The 18,761-nt window shown below is 42.7% G+C and overlaps 1 pseudogene; it reads right to left on the reverse strand.

Annotated features, from left to right (window-relative positions):
* Positions 1–2,034: 2,034 nt before the first annotated feature.
* LOC104678625 lies at positions 2,035–4,487 on the reverse strand (annotated as a pseudogene).
* Between the last annotated feature and the right edge of the window lie 14,274 nt (positions 4,488–18,761).

Here is an 18,761-nt window from a genome sequence, read left to right on the forward strand (position 1 = left end):
GGGCAGTGGAGGGGCTTTGTACAATTCTTGCACTCTCAGCACCTCGCGTAGTGCTGGCAAACAGTCATTACTCAATGAACGTTTGCTGAATGAATATTATATATAACTCAATATTCCCTGGACACAAAAAAATAGTTCTTTTCCCCCTTCACATTGTGAAGAGAACACTAATGAACAGATTGACTTTGTTTTTTCTGCCAACTCACATCATTCCAAGTTTTATTTGCGTTTGTAATAAAGATGCAGACAAGTGGAGCTCATCCATCATCTCCTCTGAGCTAACCATCATGACATCATTACCAATCCCCAGATACCAAGGCCAGATCTTCTAGGTCAGTCTCTCTACATATGTGTATTGCTTGTTCCTTTGCATTACTTATTTCTGTTTTGTAATATAGCTGATATTCCAGGAACTGACTCCCAGACCCTCTTTGCCCCAATGACTTTCAAGGTGCAAGATTCTGTTGCCTCTCTTTTGCTGATAGATGTTGCTGAAAGGCCTGTGTGGAAACTTACAAAATCATATGAGTTTTCTTCTCCTCCCCTTCTGTTAAATTCTAACTCACCATCCCTCACCCATACCTCAAGCCCAGCTCTCTCCCGCAGGCAGTCTCTGCCAGCCAGGCCAGGCCTGAGCTTGTTCTCTGCATGTCTGAAGCAGGGAGTCCTAAAAGGAAATATTGCTCTCATTCCAAAGTTGCTTCATCTTCATGGGCAAAGACAGGAAAAAAAAAAAAAAAAAAAAAAAAAAGCAGAGGAAGGTAAATGCAGCAACTCTGAGAAATCTTAGTTGATTATTTACTGTTGCTTAACCTTCGAAAGATTCCACTGCAGAAAGGGAGGGCAGGTATTTATACAGTTCCTAGCCCAGGTAACTTCTCTTTGGTTCTAGGCCAGTTAGCTTGAGCTCATTTGCGAGGAGGCCAATTCTATGACCCCTTTCATTTCCCAGAATGCCTCACAGAGGACACTCAAAGCAGTCGACTTGCTAACAAGGCTAAAGGAGTTAGGTTTTACATCATTCCTGAATTATTGATGGTGCTTTGTAAATTAGCTTTTCCTGTGCACATGACTCTCCTTAGCTAATCTTTACAACATATAAGACAGTTGTCAAAACTGTTTTGAAATATGATTCCGGGGTTTCAGAGTACCGTTTCATGGGTCTTGAGTTTTCAGAACAAATCTCTGTGCAGAGATAGGAACTATTCTGCTTAATAAGTATTATTATTATTAATTATCTAAAGTAATTACTCAAAATACCTAAATGCAATTTGCAGAGTAGTCAGGTAATAACACCATGTAGAAGCTCATGTTACGGGCTACCATTTCAAAGAATGTAGGGAACACTATCCACTTTTCTCAGGGTCCTTACAAAAATATAGTAAGTGAAAATAAAGGCCGGGCATGGTGGTTCATGCCTGCAATCCTAGCACTTTGGGAGGCCGAGGCGGGGGCCTCATTTGAGGTCAGGGGTTTGAGATCAGCCTGGCCAACATGGTGAAATCCCGTCTCTATTGAAAATACAAAAATTAGGGCCGGGTACAGTGGCTCATGCCTGTAATCCCAGCACTTTGGGAGGCTGAGGTGGACAGATCACTTGAGGTCAGGAGTTCGAGACCAGCCAGGCTAACATGGTGAAACCCGCTCTCCACTAAAAATACAAAAAAATTAGCCAGGCATGGTGGTACATGCCTGTAATCCCAGCTACTCGGGAGGCTGAGGCAGGAGAATTGCTTGAACCTGGGAGGTGGAGGTTATAGTGAGCCAAGATCACACCACTGCACTCCAGCCTAGGCGACAGAGCAAGACTCCATCTCTAAAAAAAAAAAGTAGAATGGTTTATTATACACAAGAGGCAAATGCAAAATGACACATGGTAAACAGACTGAACCAAATACCAAAAATAACAATGCACTCTTTTCTTTTTTTCATCCAATAAGAAGCCTTAACTTTATTTATGATAGGAGCAGCACAAATTTCAAACCAAGCTGCAGTCACTCATTTGAGACACCAAAAAAAGTTGTTTTCAGAAGGTTACATTGTTAATTCCATAATAGCATTTACAATATTATTACTGTGTTCTTTAGGGCTCTGACTGCCTTTGCTCTCCACACATTCCCTTGTGACTTGACCAATTTATGTCCTTAACTTCTACACCTGTTTCATCAACCTTGTATTCTTCACTCTCCTTTTGTACTGTTGGAGTCTGTGTGTTTTCTTGAATGTTGAGACAACTTCACCTTGAACTTTGAATTTCTCAGCAGCTGCTACTTGTGCTGGCTGAGATAAATCTTCGATCTTGGCTTCCCCCAAAACTATATAGGTATCTGAAGCAGGGCTCTTATAGACATCTGGTTTTGTGATGACAAAGAGGATATTCTTAGATTTCCAGATAGTGACTCTAGTAACCCCTGTAACCTGTTGAAGACAGGTTTGGACATAGCCTTCCGTGTCTTCTTTTCACTCCAACTCTGTTTTGCTTTACTGACTGGTTCTTCATCAATTTCAGCTGCTGCCGCCACAATGCACCCTTTATTATGGCTATACCAGTTAGGAAGAGCAGCTGGATGCAAATCACAGAGGTACAACAAGCAGCTAAAGAAAATCAATGGTTACTATCACATCTAAGAAAGTCTGAAGGTATGCAGTCCTCTGTCTTTTGTATCTGCCATCCTTAACCTCATGACCCAAGAAGGAGGCTGGAGCCCTAGTCATAGCATCCATACCCCAGAAAAGAAAATGGGAAAAAGGACAAAAGGGGTGGGCCAGGCAAGGTGGCTCATGCCTGTAATCCCAGCACTTTGGGAGGCCGAGGTGGGTGGTTTGTTTGAGGCCAGGAGTTCGAGACCAGTCTAGCCAATATGGCAAAACCCCATCTCTACTAAAAATACAAAAATTAGCCAGGTGTGGTGGTGCACACCTGTAATCCCTGCTACTCAGGGGGCCGAGGCAGGAGAATCACTTGAACCCAGGAGGCGGAGCTTGCAGTGAGCCAAAATGGCGCCAGTGCACTCTAGTCCGGGTGACAGAATGAGACTCGGTCTCAACAACAACGACAACAATAAAATGTTCATTATTTACTGAAATTCTAATTTAACTAAGTGTCCCTTATTTGATCTGGCAACCCTGACCACCCAACATCTCCTGGGATTTCATTAGCCACCCCTACTGTGAGGGAGGATGAAAAATGTAGCCTTTTAGCCAGGCACTTTCCCATGCTGCAGTTATTCCACCAAGGAAGACATGGAGAGTGAATATTGGGTAAGGAGTCAACAGTCTTTGCAGGAGTGAGAGTGGTTCTGGGTAAAAGTGATAGAGCCACATCCATGCCCCATGCCCTATGTGAAGAATTTCTTGACTGCATCAGCCTCTTGTGGTCACTGTGACCTCTGAAAGCCTATGGCCCTTTTTTGTCTTAGTTCTATTAATAGATACAAAGTAAAGATACTGATTTTTAATTAACATGTAAGAACTGATGTGTTCAGGTGGCTACTGTCTTCTTCAAAGGGTTAAACACACAATATTGCCATTCTTAAAAACACCTTTAGAATTCAGATCTGGTAGAAGCAAAAGTCTCCCTTTACAAGGCATACAGGAAGTTGCAGGCTATAGGCAGGGCCAGGGATGTGTTGGAAATTTGCTGACTCTGAGTGCTTCAACAAATTGCATTCTGTGTCAAACTCATGCCATTCCTCATAGAAAGACCAATTTCAAATGTCCTTGCTCATATGGGGAAGCTAAAAATTAAAACAACTGAACTCAAGGAGACAGAGAGTAGAATGATGGTTACCAGAGGCTGGGAAGGGTAGCAGGGAACAAGGGGAAAAATGGGAATGGTTAATGGCTGCAAAATTATAGTTAAATAAGATCTAGTATTTGACAGCACAATCGGGCGACAACAGTCAACCATAATTTACTGTATATTTTTAAATTGCTAGACTGGATATGTGGCTTATACTTGTAATCCCAGCACTTTGGAAGGCCAAGGTAGGAGGATCACTTGAGCTCAGGAGTTTGAGACCAGTTTGGGCACCATAGGGAGACCTCTTCTCTTGGAAACATTCAAAAATTAGCCAGGCATGGTGGTGCATCAGCCTCTTGTGGTCACCATGGCCTCTGAAAGCCTATGGCCTTTTTTGTCTTGGTTCTATTAATAGAACTACATGGGAGGCTGAGGCCGGAGGATCACTTGAGCCCGGGAAGTCAAGGTTGCGGTGAGCTGTGATCTTGCCACTGCCCTCCAGCCTGGGCAACAGAGCAAGACTCTGTCTCTCAAAAACAAACAAAAATGAAACTAAAAGAATAGAATTGGGATGTTCCTAACAAAAAGACCTAAGTGCTTGAGGTGATGGACACCCCAATTACCATGATGTGATTATTATGCACCACATGCGTGTATCAGAACATCACAAGTACCTCCGCCATGAATACCTACACGTATTATGTCCCCATAATAATCAAAACTAAAAAATAAAAACTTACACCATTTCTCCCCAGAGCCTTCTCCTACCTTTGCAGGAATATAAGATTATCTTCCAGGATGTCAACAGCTCTGGCCAGTGGGGACCGGACTGATGAGAAGCACTGGTTTAGGAAACCGACCTTGGAAAGCTCATGGCCTCTCACAACTCAGTCATCTGTGGCCTGATCAATATCACTGAAGCATGGTTTGTACTCTGTGGTATGTCCTAGAATAAAGGTACGGAACAATGGAGGAAAACAGGCCTGAATTAAAATGCTCTCCATGTTTCTCTCCAAAAATTCCAACTCGGAAGTCCCTTTTGCCTGATAGTGACTGTTTACAGTTCCTACCCAATGTAAACTACACTTCCATGTTTTTTCCCCTGGCTCTTAACTAGCTGAACTTGGGATGTTTTATCAGGGTCCCTCTGTACCTCCTATGATACCCAGTCACATCCAGCCTATCCTCAGGTCCCTTCCCCAAATTAACTCTGTGGCCCACTGACTTCCAAAAGTAGGGTCAAAACTATTTTTCTACGATTAAGCCTTAATAACATCACTTATATGTTTCATCTTTTCCTGGAAGGCTACTGGGTAAAAATATCTTCATGCAGGTGCTGATAATAGTAAACACATTATATATCTTCAGCCTGGGGTTTAACCACATTCATTTCTGGGTTTGTCATATGCTCTCTTGCTATTTATACTGCTTTGGGTCAGCTACTTGATACTTAATAAAATTTGCCTCCAAGCTGTCCTGCAGGGAAAATGACCTATCTGGGGGGAATGCTGTTCCAACTCTATAACCTCTGACGATTGCCCAATAGTCCTCCGAAAAGGTTGCAGGGCAGGAGCAAGGGAAGGTCCATGCCACTTCCTGGCATTTAATGGCGACAAGTGCTTTAGTATAAGTATAATTATATCCCCTGCTTTCAGGAGGCCTTTCTAGCCAGCCTCTCGGACACGGGAGCAACTGTAGATAGCTTGAGCAATGTGGAAATTCGGCCTCTGCTCAAGGTCAGAACAAGCCGTTCGCCAGCGTTGATTTTACCAACCTTTCGGTTATTTTGGAAAGCCGAAAGAGAACGCAACAGAGGCAAGAATGGATCTATGGGATAGAAATAATGAGCCATTTATAACCCAAAATGAGACTGCCAGGAAAAACAAACACACAAAAAAGTACATTTTATCAGCGGCTTGGGCTGCCCAAGGCTATTGGGGTGCAAAGTACTGCGTGTTCAGCTCCCTGGGCCAAGAGCTACAGTAAGTTAGGCCCCCTGCAAAGCTCTTCTCCTGTCAGCCTCATCAAGCAGCCTTAGCCACCTGGTGGAGAGGAGCTTTAGCGTTTTTAAAGTGTGTGCTGGGTGGATGTTTCACATTTTTGGTAAAGATGTGGAGTCATGTTGCAACACTTAAGTGCTTCTGCGTAAAACTTGCGCAATTCTGACAGGCACTGGGTTCCTCGCATCAGTGGCATCCTCCGCTCACATATGGCTTACGTAATGTGTGATCAGGCCCCCCAGGCTTCTCCTTGCAGCCTTTCAAAAAATTTCAGGCTCTGAACTTGGCCCTGGTTTCCGGCAGTTCTTTGCTCCAAAGGTGCGTGGAATGGCTCAGCTGTCAGCACCTGCTGGTGAGACACAGAAAAGTGCCACGGGTTGATCCTTCTCTGGCACCAGCACAAAGGAGGCTGGCGATGGTCCCCAGATGGCCTTGGCCTGCCCTGAGGCACCCTATAGGGAAGGAGAGTGAAGCTGGTTCATCTAAGGAAGAGTAGGTCGGAGGATTGAACCGGGGCTGCTACCAATAGGTAACAAACATGAAAAGGATTTCCCCAAAGCAAAACTTTCTAGCCAGAGCAGCAGCACAGTGAATGGTTTACTCACAGCTCCTTTGTCTGCTGATTGGAGATTTGGCGCTGTGCTTGCCTCTTGGGCTTACCTGAGCAAAGTTATACAGTAGGTCAAGTGTTTGATGCCTTCTCACCTCCAGTCACTGTACTGGCGCCCGTCTCCGTGCCCGGCTTCTGTTTCCATCCAGGCTTCCATCCACGCAAAAAAGCTTTCAGGCACCTGCTCTATGCCAGGTGCTGTGCCAAGTGCTGGGCACCAGGCAGGGCTTTCTCAACACCTGGTGGCCCCCTGTGGTGCGCTGGGCCAGTCCTAACACGGGCCTCCTCTCCAGCGTCACTCTCAGCCCCACCATGTCCCAAAATTACCCTCCCTGCATTCATTTCCTATGACTCTTTTCATTCCTTCAACCTTAGGGGTGGGACTATTTCTTTAGAGTTTTTGTCATAGAAATCCAACAAATTTTATTTTTATAAAAGAATTGTTCTTGGTAGTCACAGATTTCTCCCTGTGGAATCTGAGTTTCTGCAGATTAAAAAGTGATGATGTGAGCTGGGCACTGCAGGTGGTACCTGTAATCCCAGCTACTTGGGAGGCTGAGGCAGGGGGATCACTTGAGTCCAGGAGTTCGAGACCAGCCTGGGTAACACAGAGAGACCCCCCCATCTCTAAAACATTAATTAATTAATGCTAATTAATTAATTAATTAAGAATGGTGGCATGAAGAAACAATGTCTTCCATGGAATGAACAAGGCATTAATTGAAAAATGTGAAACAGGAAGGAACAGGGGAGTAATACATTGAGCAGAATCTCTACAATTTCACCAGGTAGACAAGTTGCCCCTTTCACCTCTCCATTTATTATTGGTAAGCTGTATGTGTAATGGCTAAGGAGACAAATTCTGGAGCTGGACTACCTGGGGGTTCAGATCCCAGCTCTGCAGGTTATAATCTAAGAAAGCTATTGATATTTGTTCCTTAATTTCTTCATGCAAAAAGAGGGACGGTAGAAATATCTGAGCACATCTCACAGAGTGGCTTAGGGATTAACATAAATTAATATGTATGAAATTTTTATAACACTGGGATGCACAGTAAGCACTCTATAAATATTAACCTTGATTTTTCATGAAGGCAACTCTATGCTGTCTACTTTGCAATCAGATTCTCAAGGCAGTTACTGCATTCGAAAGACAGAAATTGTTATTTGGCCTGCAGTTTCCACATCTGCAAAGTAGGAAGAAATGACTGAATAAAGATGTGGGAGCGGAGGCTGCGTTCCGGTCTGTGATCTCCACTCACTTCGTGGCCTTGGATAACTCACTCACTGTCTCTGCATCCTGGAGATTGCACTTGATCTGAATTTCCCAAACTCAGGTCATTCAAATAACACTTAGAGAATCTTTACCATATTCCAGTCCACTCTCCTGTTCTCAGCTACTACCTTGATGTTTTCCTTTAGATAATCCTTAAATCAATTCACTTTCATATGTAGCCTCACGGGAAGCAGGAATATCCATGTATGCAAGAGTCTGATATGCTACAGATTTTTCTATTTATTTATTTATTTATTTATTTATTTATTTATTTATTGTGATAGCATCTTGCTATGTTGTCCAGACTGGCCTTGAATCCCTGCCTGGGCTCAAGCAATTCTCCCTAGTAGTTGGGACTACAGGTGTGTGCCACCACAGAGGGCATGATACACTGTCAATTTTTCTAATGCATGTTAACATAAACACCTAATGAAAGTTTTAAACATTTGTATAATACCCAAATCATCTTGCATCCTATCAATGAGATGAGGACAACATTTCTGGAAACTCTGGATCAAATGTTCCCTTTGGATCCAGGCAACTCTAAAATCTATAATGTTATATACCATGTTCATTCAGGTCGTTATTTAACTTAGGGTATGTTTCTTTATACCATTTGCCTCCTTGAGAGCTCAGACTGTGGCTTACACCTCTTTGCGCACATAGCATGTAGAAGAGTGCTTGATAAATCTGTATTTAATGTTAAACAATAAGCACACCATACATACATACAAATATATCCATCGCCTACTCACCCCCAGACCCTATCCACTGCCAAAACACTCGTTTCTTTCTCTCCACCTCAGTGTCACCTAGTGGCTGTTCATAAATGAATTGAAGCATGTGGCGATCCAGGCCTTGTGTGGGCACTTGGGAAATGTTACCTTCCCTGACCCCCTTCCCTCTTCCTGTGCCTCTTTGTTCATGAGCTGCCGTTCGTTTGTCCCTGTGGAAAGTGGGCCCACTTCCCAAGGAGTTTAGAGCCCAGGCTCTTGGTTCAGAATCATTGTTGTCTTCAATTTCAGCCCTAAAAGAGGTTCCGTTGGCAGTTCTAGAAATGTCTAATCTAAGAAAAAAAGAAAATATACTTCTAAAAGCTATTATTAAAGAGATCTTGAAAAACTGTCTGGTGATTTCTTAAAATCCATCAGCAAAAATTGAATACACACCCACAGTATCATGGCACCATTGTGGGTTCACGGTCTGAGCAATTTCACAACCAACCAGCATTTACTAAGCATCTGCTTGACCCCTCTCTGTGTCCGTAACCTTGGGAGACACAGATCTGAATGAGGCTATCTATTAGACCATGAGACTAGAAGAGACTCAAAGACTGAATACCTTGAAAGCAAGGAATATGTCTCCATCTTTGCCTCCCCAAGGGCTCAGCAAAGCATCATGCATGTGGTAGCTATGCATTAAATATTTGATCCGTAAATGAACAAATGGATGAATGACACCGCTCCAACACTGAAGGAGTTTACAGTCTGTTTGAGAAGAAAGAAGCCATAGATAAACGATGGGTTAATTAACAATAAACTCCACATTACAAGAGATAACACTGGCTAATGAAAATGTCTAAATGAAGGGGGTGCTGTCGTTTACTTTCCCCCAAAACACCAAATGTTGATTCAGCCGCAGGTCTCAAAAAAGAATGTGTGTTGTTCACTCTTCTGTACTTTCATTTTTCTGCACGTGAGACCAACTTTAGAAGGAAATTGCTAGGTTGTTGTCATGTGACTGATTTTTTTTTAATTAATTAATTTATTTATTTATTTTTGAGATGGAGTCTCACTCTGTCACCCAGGCTGGAGCACAATGGCAGGCACAATCTTGACTCACTGCAACCTACGCCTCCTGGGTTCAAGCAACTCTCCTGCCTCAGTAGCTGGGATTACAAGCATGTGCCACCATGCCCAACTAATTTTTGAGGTTTTAGTAGAGACAGGGTTTCACCATGTCGACCAGGGCTGGTCTCGAACTCCTGACCTCGTGATCCACCCGCCTGAGCCTCCCAAAGTGCTGGGATTACAGGCGTGAGCCACCACACCCAGCCCATGTGACTGATTTCTAAAGGCCACCAACCTTGTTGGGTCCTGGGAATGAGCAGGGTATTATTTAATGTAAATAAATCAGCGAGTGTTTATCCTCCCATGCATTCTTCAGTCATCTACAGGCAAAGAGAGAAGTGACAATGATGACATTTTTAGAGCTATGAAGTTGGAATATACAAGAGAAGCTGAAAGCTTTCAATTAATGATTTCTTAGGCTTTAAGTCAGGGTGACCCTTCAACAAAAAACGGCTTTAGCCACCACTTGCTGGGGAGAGGTGCTGGGCTTTCTACACAACTCTCTGGGACTCCAAACTGTCAGCATAAAAACAGCAGCCCAAATCAGTGTTCTCTATTATTCATTAGTTACCAAAATTCTTTTCCCAAATATACACATAGCTGAAAGATACCTTCTTTCAAAACGTTTTAAACCATTTTTAGCCCATGAATCTTAGTCCATCTTTAAAGGGCACCCATTTTTTTTCAATCCACATATTTCAGTCGATTTCATTGGGCACTGATACCATCACCAACAAAACCCTAATTAATTGGGAAGAATGACTTTCCATTAAAATTCTTTTTGAAAAATGATTTATGCACCTGGCTGATAAAAATTTCAAACAGGGCAAAACAATATGGAGTGGAAAGCAAACTTCTATCGACCTCTGGATCCCAGTCTCCCAATCTTTTTCATAGAAACATCCAGTGTGAAATTTCTTGGGTATCCTTCTAGAAATAGTCTATGTATATATAAGTGCACACACACACAAGAAGTCTTTTAAAAGTTTATGGAAAATGCATATTATGAAAATCCTATGCATGGATTTTCATTTTTCTTGCACCAAAATAAACTCATACTAACCTGTTATAACATGTCTGGACAGAATCTAGTTGAGGCAGTAAGAAGGATAAGACTTCAGTTTGAAAAGCGCCTCTGTCAGAGCAACATGAATTCTGCTAAAATTGAAGCAAGAACAAACTTCAAATCTAGGGTGAAGCTTGGATGGGAGAATAGTGAAATCATTGAAACTGCACAAAAAGTGTATGGGGACACTGCCCCAAAGAAATCAACAGATTACACACGGCTAATTCATTTTAAGAAGAGATGACACAGAGTTTAAGAGGAAGCCCACAGTAGCAGACCATTCGCATACATTTTCTAGGAAAAAGTTAGTATTGTTGGCTCATGCCTATAATCTCAACACATTGGAAGGCCAAGGTGGGAGGATCGCATGAGCCCAGGAGTTTGAAACCAACCTGGGCAACATAGTGAGACCCCCATCTCTACACAAAATTTAAAAATTAGCCTAGTGTGGTGGCACAGGCCTGTAGTCCCAGTTACGTGGGAGGCTGAGGTGGCAGGATCACCTGAGCCTTGGAGGTCAAGGCTGCAGTGAACCACTATTGTGCTACTGCACTCCAACCCGGGCAACAGAACAAGACCCTGTCCCAAAAATAATAACAATAATAATAATATTGTTTGTGCCCCAATTACAGAGGACTGACAGGAGCATAAACCTAATTATAAACATAATCAGCATAAGCCTAATTATAGCCAACACCATAGACATCCCAGTTGGTTCAGCTTACACAATTCTGAATGAAAAATTAAAGTTGAACAAACTTTTCACTGAAAAGGTGACAAAGTCACTGCACTCAGATCAGCTGCAGACAAGAGCAGAGCTTTCAATGGAATTTTTAAAGAAGTGGGATCAAGATCCTGAAGCATTTCATTGAAGGATTGCAATAGGAGATGAAACACGGCATTACCAGTATCATCCTGAAGACAAAGCCCAGTCAGAGCAATGACTACCAAGAGGTGGAAGTCGTTCGGTCAAAGCAAAAGCAGACTGATCAAGAGCAAAGGCCAGGGTAACAATTTTTGGAGATTCTCAAAGCATTGCTGTGACTTTCTGGAAGGCCAAAGAATGATAACATCTGCTTCTTATGAGGGTGTTTTGAGAAAGCCAAAACTTTAGCAGAAAAACTCCAAGGAAAGCTTTACCGGAGAGTCCCTCTCCACCGTGACGATACTCCTGTTCATGTGTCTCATCAAACAAGGACGATTTTGTGAGTTTCAGTGGGAAATCATTAGACATTCAGCATACAATCCTGATTTGACTCCTTCTGACTTTTTTTTTTTCTAATCTTAAGAAATCTTTAGGCCAGGCGCGGTGGCTCAAGCCTGTAATCCCAGCACTTTGGGAGGCCGAGACGGGCGGATCACGAGGTCAGGAGATCGAGACCATCCTGGCTAACACAGTGAAACCCCGTCTCTACTAAAAAAATACAAAAAAAAAAAAGCTAGCCGGGCGAGGTGGCGGGCGCCTGTAGTCCTAGCTACTCGGGAGGCTGAGGCAGGAGAATGGCGTAAACCCAGGAGGCGGAGCTTGCAGTGAGCTGAGATCCGGCCACTGCATTCCAGCCTGGGCGACAGAGCGAGACTCCGTCTCAAAAAAAAAAAAAAAAAAAAAAAGAAATCTTTAAAAGATACCCATTTTTCTTCAGTTAATAAGGTAAAAAAGATTACATTGATATGGTTAAATTCCCAGGACCCTCAGTTCTTTAGGGATGCACTAAATGACTATCACTGCTTACGAAAGTGTCTTGAACTTGATGGAGCTTATGTTGAGAAATAAAGTTTATATTTTTATTTTTATCTTTTAATTTTTTCCATAAACTTTTTGAAGTCCCCTAATGCAGCAGTCACCAACCTTTTTGGCACCAGGGACCAGTTTGGTGGAACACCATTTTTCCACGGACAAGCATGGGTGGAGGATGGTTTTGGGATGAAACTGTTCCATCTCAGATCATCAGGCATTAATTAGATTCTCATAAGGAGTGCATAACCTGGATCCCTCACATGGGCAGTTCACAACAGGGTTGACACTCCTGTGAGAATCTAATGCCCGCTGATCTGACAGGAGACAGAGCTCGTTCGCTTGCCTATTACCTTCTGCTGTACGGCCTGGTTCTTAATAGGCCATGGACCAGTAGCAGTCTGCTGCCTGGGGATTGGGGCCCCCTGCCCTAGTGTGTGTGTGTGTGTGTGTGTGTGTGTGTGTGTGTGTGTTTGCTGTGTGTGTATTCCCCTCGCCTTCCTTACATATACTCTTACATTCTTCATTGAAACTTAACAGATATTGTGAAGTTTGCTGCAAATCTGTACAGCTGCACTATATTTCATAATATGACTGTCCCATAATTTGCCCAGCCTCTTCTGAATAGACATAATGGTGGTTTTCAGTTTTTTACTTCCACAAACATACTTTTGCACATATGTATGAATAGGACTACAGAATCAATTCCTTAAAGTGGAATTATAGAATCAGAGGATATGTGAGTTTTCATTCTAATAGACATTGCCAAATGGTGACACTTAACTTTTGATGAGAACTGCCAAAAGCAAAGTATTTGTTCATGCCAGAAACAAGAGTGAAGATAGCATTTTATTTTAAATTTTAATACCTCAGGCAAGCAAGTAGCATATTTATTCATGAAACTCATTTGCCCCAGTCTTGCCCATCTAAAACACATACACATTGTTACGAACTCATTCAAAACACACTTGTGACAACAGCTTACCCAATAAGGAACTTGCCAGAAGTTTCCTATCACCAAATTGTATGAGTATTTGTCGCAATGGAGTTAGCTTGCACGCTCTCTACTTTGCCCTGGCTGTGTTTACTACGTTGCATGGCCCTGTTAGTAACACTGTCTTTTCTTTTGTAACCAAAGGTCAGTTTGTGACCCTGCTCCACTCCCCACCTCCTCTGCCTTAGTTTCTTCTCGCCTGAGTTTCCTCATAAGAGTAACCAGTCTTAAAGTGTCAGGGCAGGCACATTATTGATGTATCAGTGAAGAGCCCCTGGGCGCAATGGAACTTGAATTTGATTTTCTATTACCGGTGAGGGTGAGTTAGTAAACAGACAGCCTTGTACTCTGTTCAGCGGCTTCCCTTGCTGCCTTTGTAATGGAAAAAGTAGAGACCCAGAACATTCTCCCGTTTCTCTAGTGTTTACTCAACACACACTCTGTGCTACCATCCCCATTTGTGGCTTCTTTCCTATTTGCTCTTGTAACATGAGAAACAGTGTGGAGGTTTTATGCTTGTTTTGTAATCAGCTATAACCATTTCCTTTTCTCTGCCTCTGACTATAAACACATTTCCTTCCTGGTAACCATTGAAAATCTATATCCGACCAGGTTGAAACCGAATGAAGTCATTTTGGTTCCGTTGGTGACAACCAATTAAATATAATTCTGTTTACATTTAGAATGGGTTGTAAATTTAAGAAAATGACTTAAGCCCTACTTAAAATATTTTTTGGCTCATAAAACCATGAAATAATTTCTGTAATATGAGTAATGAAGAAGCTTCATATTTACATTTACCTTTAAATTGCTCTCAAAGAGCCAGAGACTGGACATAAAAAACAAACAAACAAAAGATTCAGACTCTGCAAGAAAGCTATTTCACTATCACCATGCTGTGAGCTGGTTAAGCTCCTTAGCTCAGATAGCCCTATTTTCTTAGGGAGCAATGGAAAAAACAGATCTACTTAAAAATAACAGTAAAAACAAGGAACACACTGCACTATGTTGGTAAACCTCAAACTCACGTAAGTCAGTCACCTGCCCAAATGGGAGTTTAGAAGTTGGTGCTACTACTCTTAGTCCCACCATAAGAGGTCACCAGAAAACAGGATCCTGAGTTCTAGGAAAAGGGATAAGAATAGACAACAGGTGGGAGCCACCAAACTATTCCAGACCTGGTGACAGAAACCTTAAAAGGAAAGCTCCAAATACAATTAACTGACCAAACGCCTCCACACAGTGGAGAGGCTTCAAAATCAATAAAGACAACGCACCACTTCTGAGCACTTACAACAAAGATGCAGATGTATCTTTGGCAATGGATTTTTTTATTGAGTTCTGTCTCCTTTTCTTCACAAGCATGTATTAAGCAAGTTTTATGTGTTGTATTTTCACTGGGTGTTGTACAAAGACTAAAAAGTCATCAACTCTGCCCCATAGTGGGTGGTCGTTAAATGTTGTAAAATAAATGAATCCGTGAATGTGTTCATGTGTGAATGAATGAATAAATAAAGCTTTTAATATGGTTACGGGAGAAAACACAGCTTTAATTTTCTGTTACTTGTGGGGGTGGTATGTACAGAACACAGTGGAGTGCGTGGCCAGTTCTACCCAGGGTAGTGTGGCAAGACCTCAGACTTGAGGTGATCATTGGTCAGATGAAAGGAGGAGTTTAATGTAGACAAGTAAAAGACCACGGAATGAGCAAAAGCCTAAAGCAGAGATCAGCAAACTACAGCCCGTGGACCAAATCCCATCTGCTGTCTGTTTTTGTAAATAAAGTTTTACTTGAACAGAGCCGTGCTCATGCATTTATATTTTTTCCATGGCTGCTTTCACACTACAATAGCAGCACCAAGTAGTTGCAACAGAGACCACATGACCCACGAAACCAAAAATATTAACTGTCTGGTCCTTTACAAGTAAATGTCTGCCGCCCTCTGGCCTAGAGTTATGAAAGAACTGAATATTCAGGAACCTGTAGGGAAGTCCTAATAGTTGACACTTGTAGTCCAAAAAGAGGCTCAGTGAGAGAAGAGACAAAACGGTGAACGGAGGCCAACCCTGAAGGTTCTTCTGTGCCACATTAAGAAATTCAGTTTTGCTGGCCAGGCGCAGTGGCTCACGCCTGTAATCCCAGCACTTTGGGAGGCCGAGGCGGGCAGATCACGAGGTCAGGAGATCGAGACCATCCTGGCTAACATGGTGAAACCCCGTTCTACTAAACATATAAAAAAGTTAGCTGGGCGTGGTGGTGGGCGCCTGTAGTCCCAGCTACTTGGGAGGCTGAGCCAGGAGAATGGCGTGAACCCAGGAGGCGGAGCTTACAGTGAGCTGAGATCGCACCACTGTACTCCAGCCTGGCCGACAGAGCCAGACTCCATCTAAAAAAAAAAAAAGAGAGAGAGAAATTCAGTTTTGCTCCTTTAGGAAATGGGTAACAAGAGCAGTTTTGCTCTTAGAAATATCTCTCGGGGATCAGGATAGAGGAGAGAGATGCAAGATTGCAGGAGGAGATAAGTTCTCCAAACTTCACATCTCATCAATTCCTTGATTCAACAAACATTGAAAAACTCAATGCTGTCATTATGTCTCTTGCTCTATCCTTGGGAGACAGAACCTGGCACACAGACATGCTCAATCAGTATTTATTGAATAAAGGAATTAAGGAAAAAATAAAGACAATATTGTAATGGCATCATTATTAAATGGTTTTCTGAATAGGCTGCCTCTCTATGAGACAAATAGCTGAGATTCTCACAGATTTCCAGTTTCCATACTAGCAGGCATTGAGATCCAGGCACAAGGAGGTTAATAGTGAAACACAAGCCAGAGAGAAATTCCTCCCCTTCTCCCTGGTGCCAACATCATCAAATACCAGTCACTAGCCAAACCTGTGTTTATTCCATGCCCTGTGGCCTAATGAGAGGGGATGGGACAAGAAGCAGCTCTGCTAATAACTGTCATGAAAATAATAATATCACTTGGCTCTACGCACCAACTTTCACTGGAAGATCTTGAATCATTTTTTTTTCTCTTGCATAACTATTATTTCCATTTTATTTCCACTAAAGGAGAAGCCAAACCACATAGAGAGGTTGTGACTTGCCCAAGGTCATGGAGCAAATCAGAAGAGCAGTTTTTAAAAGCTGAGAATATCAGGGGATGTGAAATCCATTTGCCTTCCCAGCCTAGAATGGGCTGGGTTCATGACTCAGTAAGACACACGGCATTACCTAAGCTCAGTGTCTCACAAAATGAGTCATGCTAAGGAAGACTCAGGGCCTGAGGGGCTGTGTCAGACACACGTTTTCAGTAGTCACTCATTGTTCCTGCCCATCAGATTTTAACGTCTGTCATCATAGGCAGGGCATCTTGGGAGGTTTAGCCTACAGAATTGGGGAGGTCTGCCTTGGGGGTGTCTGTCTTTTCTGGATGTTTACCCAGCTGTCAGTTCCTATGAAGCCCAGGTCTCCCCATTCCATTATCCACCAGGAGCCTTCGGCTGGGGTAGCCGTGGCTTCCACTCGGTCCATGATGATTCTGGTGTTTGCCTGTTGTCGCAGCGTAATTACTAATAAATCCTTTTGTTACTCTAAAAAATGCCCCAGTTTGGACTATAAATTAATTATATGGTCACTCTAACTGACAAATCAAGAAGCATCTATGCAGAAACCGAAAGCCCTCTTTTCATCATGATGGGTCTATCTCAGCCACTTTTGTTTCAAGGACTTAGAATCTTGAACTCACAATAGGCCCAAACTCCCAGTCAGTTAAGGAATCTCCTCCAAGCTACATAAATGTTCTTGGTCATAGAGTTAGCTACACAGTCCATAGACCAGTTAATTACTAATTGTGAGTAATCACTTCCTTACCTTATACCAAAATCTGCCTTCCATATCTTTTATACAATGATCTTAGCACTATTCGCAAGAAGATGAAAACTCAATTCTCCTTCCCAGTCCCATAAGAGAACCCCCTTAAGTCCTCTGTAATCCAGCCCAAACACCACCGAGCATCAGGAACAAATTCTAAACAGCATTTGGGAATGTAGCTTTGGAGTCAGACATACCTGGATTCCGATCTGGGCTCCATCACTCCCTAGCTAGATAGCCTTTGGTAAATACTTAACTTCTCCAATTTCACTTTCTTTGTCTGTAAATTTTAACAAACATTAACTACTTAAGCTAGGCACGACTGGTTATGGAACCAATAGCTAGTTCCCTTTTCTTTCTTACTAACCAAGGGGCTCACTTAAATGCTCTTGGATTACCCAGCTTTCTTGCAGCTAGATGTGGTCATGCAATGCAGTTCTGGACAAGGAGCTGCAAGACGAGGTACCAGCTGGAGTTTCTGAGAAAGCCTGTTAGAGGGCACACATCCAGCTTGCATTCACCTTGTCAGTTAGTGCTACTTAGCTTCTCCCTTCTTTCAAATACTTTCTGCCTAAAAATTAGTTGTGAAGCACAAAATAGAACAACTATGCTGCATACATGAGGAAGAAAGCCTCCAGCAAAAGAGACTGGGTTCTTGATGGCACCACGGGGCCTGCATACTCACCCTGAAATGCTTACAGCTGGACTTCCTATTACATGAGAAAAATAAATCTCCATTGGTTAAACCATTGAAATTGGGTTTCTGCTACTTGCAGTCAAACCAGTCCTAAATGACACATACTTCAGAAGGTTGTTTTGAACATAAAATGAACTTACTATGGTGCCCAGCACAAAACATATAGTGAATGGTTTGCTATTATCACTATCATAATTATTATCATTGCTTCTCGTTTCCATAGACCTTAGAGAGAGGGGCAAGAACATGTAGCTATAGCAATCCTTCCAACCTCTGATAGCACCGATACAAAAATATCTGTGATCTCTTAAGCACACACAAAAAAGTCAGTTGCTGATGTTTCAACAAGTGCGTCTCTGTTAGTGGCTAATGAAACCAGTTCTTCAAAACACCAGATCCCGAGACCACAAAGAAATGAAATTCCACCTGGCTGGCAGGTCAGGGAGCAAGTTCTTTCCCGTAATGAAGGGTGAGCCTGGTTTCCTCTCTGGACAGGGAATCCATCCATATCGTATTGTGCATCTCCTGGAAGTGCTGTCCTCTCTGAATGACAAGCAAAGCACAACACTTTAAGGATGTCATTATTTCATGGGAAGAGAGTTTCTGCTCAGAAACCAAAGCCATACCTAAAACCAGCTGAGCTTAGGAGCACATGTTCAAGTGGAGCACTGGGAAGTGGAATGAGCTTTCTATAACCTTACTGAAGCATCTGCCAAGATCAGACAAGGATAGGACTGGCCATGCATTATTCCCTGGAGTCCACCAAGCCACAGATTTGGGTTCACGGGGGCCTATCATGGTATTCATCCCACCTCCACCTACTCCCTACTCCACTCTGCAGATATAAAGAGTGGTGAAGTGAAAACACACACACACACACACACACACACACGACAAAAGAAAACATCATTAA

Source organism: Rhinopithecus roxellana, chromosome 10, assembly GCF_007565055.1.
Source record: "Rhinopithecus roxellana isolate Shanxi Qingling chromosome 10, ASM756505v1, whole genome shotgun sequence".
Lineage (NCBI taxonomy): Eukaryota > Metazoa > Chordata > Mammalia > Primates > Cercopithecidae > Rhinopithecus > Rhinopithecus roxellana.